Raw genomic sequence first — 6,000 nt, forward strand, 5'->3', positions numbered from 1 at the left:
TCACCTATCCCATCTCTTCTTTATTTTCTGTCCCCTCTATCAGAAAAGGTTCTCTCTCTCTTCTCTGTCTTTCTCTCCCGTATTCTCTCTTCCTCTGCAACGCCATGAACGAACATCAAAGCTCATAAATCGAGCTTGAAACCAACCCCATTTTACTCCTCTTATCCTCACGAACACAACCATACCAACCAAACTAAGAATGGACGAGTTTTGACTCGCCAACTCGGAAGGTCTGAACTCGGACGAGTTGAGTTCGACGTGTTTTCAACCGAGTCACGATGTTTTAGGACTCGGGAAAGCCTCTACGCAACTCCCTAGGGTCTCTAGTCAAGGTTTGAGGAAGCTTTGACGTGAAACAACTCGGTTTCGAAAAGTTCAAGTCTGACCCATGCCTTTCGAGCCAATTTTCGGCCAAACCAGGGTGAGTTGGCCGGCATGCAAGGTATCAATCTTTTCGTCTCGCTGAGTACTATGACTTTCCTTTTTGTTTCACCCAATTTCGTTGAGTATTGAAGAAGTTATACTCATTTGAATCTTATCAGTTTCCGGCAAGTCCGATGTCTTTTCAGACGTTTTCCGGCCAAACCACGGAGAGTTAGACGTCGTGCGAGGTACCATTCTCTTCGTCTCTTCGAGAACTACAACTTTTGTTTTTGTTTCACTCGATTTTGTTGCGTAACGAGGAAGTTATTAACGTTTAAAGGTTGTTCAGTTTTCTGGCCGAATCCAGCCTTCCATTCCGTTTAACTCCGGCGAGCAGCAACCCAAACCCAGGCCCTTCGGGCCGTTCCTGCCAAGCCCAAAACCCTGGGCAGCCCAACCTAACCCTTTATTATTATTTTTATTATTATTTGGTTAATTAAAGGCCTTTGGCCATTTCCTTTTGGGGCTTTAAGCTCATGCATTTTAAATCCTAAACCCTTTTAGTTTAGGCCTTTAGGCCTAGAATCCTTAAGTCCAACCTATTAATCTAACCCAACCTAATAACCCTTAACTCAGATGAAATATTCCGTCAGGGAATTTTCCATCCGTCAGAGAATATTTCGTCTTTCAGGGAATATTCATCCTGTTGACTTTTGTTGACTTTTCAGAAATTTAAGTAGGACCCTTCTTAGGGTAGTTCGACGTTCTGAATCCGTTTTGACGTCCATTTTCCCAAATTCAATTGTTATAGTATAGTTTTATTAATTGTACCTTTATGTGCTTAGGGGCAATTATTAGTGGCGTTTCCATCTTCGCTAGGTTGTGTGGCTCGTCAGCGGCGAAGTATCTGTGAGTGGGCAGTTGTTTTATACCTATATATATTTATAGTTTCCATAAATGCGTATTTACTTCACTTTTACGCCTATATTGCCTAGTATCATTATTGTGATATAATTGTGATAAATGCTGTTATATGGTTGTGATATTATTGTCATGGCATTCATACATACTTGTGTACATGCTCATCTTGCTGCACCCGGTGTTAGTACTCGCCCCAGGGCCAGGGCCAGTTCTTCACGTGTATGTTCACATCTGCACCGTTCGCTCACCTTGGATCCAAGTTTAGGTGCCAGTCTTGTCGGGTAGATTGCATTAGGCGATCTGACTTGTATGTGATGTGCTTTTGCACCAATCTTCACGTGATCGTAGTACTAGAGCATATTGATTACACCCAGTCCTATTCGTGTCAGAAACCATCTGTTCGAACTTGTGTGTTAGCTTAGATGATGAGCAAACTGCTTATAATTGATTATCACATGATTATATTACTTTGGCATTTGATATATCATGACTTTACATATTTCTGGTTATATTGCTGTTATATTTGATTACATACTTACGTAGTATGTTTTGAGGAAACTATACTTGTTTTACGGTGAGGGGTTAGTATATTCAAAAATAAAGGTTTTCGTATAAGTATTGTTTTACTGACCCACTCAAATTGTTTTTTGCCCCTCCAGGTTTAGTAGCGGTGTTTACGCGTATATGAGGATTCTGGCAAATCTCAAGAGATTACCTTCAGTGGTGTAACCCTCAACTTATTACTATACTGTCTTCTGCTCTGACATCACGCATGAATAGGGTTCAAACCCGCTCACCTGCACACTCTCTTGATTAGGCACTTTAGGTTTAAATTTACCCCTACCTTCCACATCACTACACTTTATGGCTTTGTTACCCTTTAGTGTCGGCCAACACAACTCGATTTGGAGTCCAAGTGGACATTCCGGGTCGGGGTGTGTCACATTTTCTAAGAAAAAGCAAGCTGTTAATTAATTGGCAAATGCCCAATCAAAGAAAGGTTTATATTAATTTAGGCATGTAAAATCTGTTGTATAATTATATGGGGCATTTTGATCCAAGTCCAAAAAAATCACCTACTTTCAGTCAAGTCCAGTTTCATTTGATTTGTTGGTATGTCCATTTTGGCCCCTTAAAGTAAAAATAAAAAAATATTTTAATTTGTTAGGTTTGAATTTCAAATGCCTTTATCTACTTTCTCATAAAAATAAAAAAATTTAAAAATCCATATACAACAAATATGATAAGTTTATCAAAAATAAAAGTAAAACAATTGTGAGAGGTAGATAAAAAAAATTAAAACCCGTAATACAGGAAGTTATGTGTTTTTGTCCATCTCTATGGGTGGAAAAAGGGCTTTCATTCTACCTCTATGGGTGGAATTAATTAATTTATTTTTATCTACCTGTTTTGGTGGAATGATTTATGCATCTTCAATCCTCCATGTGTATAATTCATGGCACACCCAATCCATCCTCCTCGTATGGCCAGAGTTTGTATATATCCATTTGATTCAAAGCTTGTTTTAGTTTCTGTGCTTGTATCTTGGTGTTTGGGGATCTTTAATTATGATGCCATCTTAATTTGTTTAATATTCTCCCTTTTGTCCCAAAAAAACGAAACAAAATTTTGTTTACTTGAATTGGTGGAAAGTGCAGATCAAAGTGGAGCAGCAGTTTGGTGACTATGAGTGCTAGGGATGGAGGGTTTATTCCTTTGGTGGGGCACTTAGGATTTTATTTCCCAGATACATTCAATTTTATGTATACATACTCTTTAGGAAGACAAATACTTTATACCTATAAAGTAGATTTATTCTACTTAATACATACCAAAAAACTGAAGAAGAAATTAATCGTGAGAGCCTGCAATTATATATGCATAAATGAGAATCATAAGAGTCTGCAATTCGTGGAAGAAAGAAGAAGTGATTTGTGGAACCCCAAAACATAAGATTGACTAGTGCAATCTCTTTTTTTAATCCAATCAAATGTATATTGATCATCCTTATGGAAGGAGGAGGAGCAGAAGATGAATATTATGGAAGACGATTACTGGGCAGAATAACGCAGGAAGAGAAAGATATTGTGAGGGAGAAACAAAAAAAGAGAATTGAAACAAGAAAAGAAAAATGAACGGTTTGTGGAAGGAGAAGAAAAAAATGAGATTTAAATCCCTAAAAATAATCCTATAATTAAGGATAAGATTAACATTAATCACAAATTAAAAAAAACAATAATTACTTAATTAGTCAATTTTTAAGGGTAAATGTGGCAAGAGAATACAAATAAGCTTATGTGGACAATAAATTGTTGAACCTAACTAAAAAATTAAACAAAATTGGACTATAACTAATAATGGCTCGTAAAATTGAACTTATATTAAGTTTATATTAAGCTGCTATAACATTTTGGGAACTTGGAAAACATATTGCAAAAGATTCAAGTCTTCATTTTTCATTTGAACGCCACCAATAAAAAAGCATTCTAGGCATTGATTTATACTCGGAAAGTTGAGTTTCATTGTACAAAGCACTGCTCTAAAAATCCCTGCCTAGCGTCGCCTAGGTGCTAGGCGGCTAGTCACCGTCCTGATTAATCCCTAGGCATTTTAAATTAAAAAAAGGGTGCCTAGACCTACTAAGGCGCTCGCCTAGCCCGCCTAAGTTGCGACTCATTTAAACAAAAAATAGATAACTTTCATTTTGCATTTTATTTTTTCAAATAAATTGTAAGAGACTTGTTGAGTACTTAACTGAACACACATTATATGCTTGTTTCTCATGTTTTCATTATGTTCCAATACTTTATAATATATATATATATATATATATATATCATTCTATTTTGTAGTCTATGATAAAATTATATATTTTTTTAAGTATAACATATACTTATTTACAAGAAATATAATAAATTTACTTAAATCCGGCTAGTTCGCCTAGGCGCCCACCTAGGCCCCGCCTAGGCTCTAGGCTATAACCCGCCACCTGACTAGTGCCTAGCGTTTTTTAGAACCATGGAACAAAGAGAAGAGGGATGGAAATTAGTGGAGAGAGTTATAGGCGAAGCAAGTTGCAACAATGGAAGTGACGCAGATGAAGAGTGTCATGTCTAAGAATAAGAAGGAGATTCGGCCAACAGGTGAATTCGGCCAACATATAGGCCAAATGTCTAAGAATCTAATATTTTATTAGAGCAGATGTCTCTTGAAGGTTAGAAACCTCTATCTTAGTATCTTCAAGATTCTCCACTTATCTAAATTAGTCTTAAACTTTTGACGACATGAATGATACTCAGCTACATGGCAAAAACTCGGCAAACTCGGGACTAATGGTCCTTGGAACCATAGTAGTAACACATATCCGCTTCCATGGTTGCAGGTGTTTTGCCTTTATTCTTGAAGTTTGAGGCTTTGGGAGTGGGGTTGTCACACTTTGGGGTTTTGCTTCCTCTTTTGGATGGACCATAACTCTATCGACTTTGGGCCTTCAGCTTTAGGTTGGACCGTAGCCGTGCCTACCATGCCTAGAGTGTTGTTTTGGGCATCTGTTTGTGTTAGCATATGCTTTTTTAGGCACATCAATGGAGCTATAATATCCAGAAAATTTTAAATGGTGATTAAGAGTGGATTGTTTGTGGCCATTGTATTGGGATATATAAATTGCATAATAAAATGACATAAATTATGAAGTGTGAAATCCTGTCCCTGGATTTCACTATTTAAAATTACGTATTTTGTATTCTTATTTGTAGTTCGACGTGTTTTTATATTTATGGCGTATAATTTTTTTGATAAGTGAAATGACGAAAGCACCCTTAATGAACTAAACAGAATTTTTCGTGGATGTATTTGATCATTTCATGAGTTTCCAGATTTTTTTTACATATTTGGATAGTACGTGTCGATACGAATGCGTGAGCGCAAACGAATTGCAATTTGGAGTTATAACGAAGGAGTTATAAACGTTTGAAGTTGAGGGCAAAAAAAAAAAGTCCTTTAATTATTAATCTAGCTCTAGATTTGTTGGAGCAGGAACGGCTGGGATGAAGCCACATGTGTGGCTATGATGGAAGGAAGAGAAAAAAAAGGAGAAGAACGTTCTTTCACGCTTTTCCTTTTTCTGTGAGGGAAAAAAAATTGGGGAGGAGGTGGCTTTTCCATAGCTTTTGGAAGAAAATTCTTCTTTCTTCATACAAAAATTGGAGAGAGGTGAGGAAATCTTGTGATAGGTCAAGCTTTGATTGATCAAAGTAGTGTGATATAGAGAGTTGTTCATCTCCTTTTGCACCACAGAGTGTTTGGCAGAGGATGAACTGAGAAGACCCACAAAGGTCTATAAGCAGGAAATGGATGGCCTATGAAGCTAGGTTTTCATCATGGCTTTGATAGGATTGAGTAGTGTTGATGCACAAAATCATTGAGGATTTTGGTACAACAGAAAGTGTTTAGTTTGTGACCTTTGCTAGATTGCTTCGGTCACTAGTGTGGATAAGTATGTAAATGGATAGGGTCAGGGAAGCAAACACAAGATGTACGTGGTTCACCTAGATTGGCTACGTCCACGGAGTAGAGGAGTTCTCATTAATTATGAAGGGTTTACACAAGTACATAGGTTCAAGCTCTCCTTTAGTGAGTACTAGTGAATGATTTAGTACAAATGACATTAGGAAATATTGTGAGAGAATGATCTCTATTTATAGAAGAGAGTTTCTA

This window comes from Malus sylvestris, chromosome 7, assembly GCF_916048215.2.
Source record: "Malus sylvestris chromosome 7, drMalSylv7.2, whole genome shotgun sequence".
Lineage (NCBI taxonomy): Eukaryota > Viridiplantae > Streptophyta > Magnoliopsida > Rosales > Rosaceae > Malus > Malus sylvestris.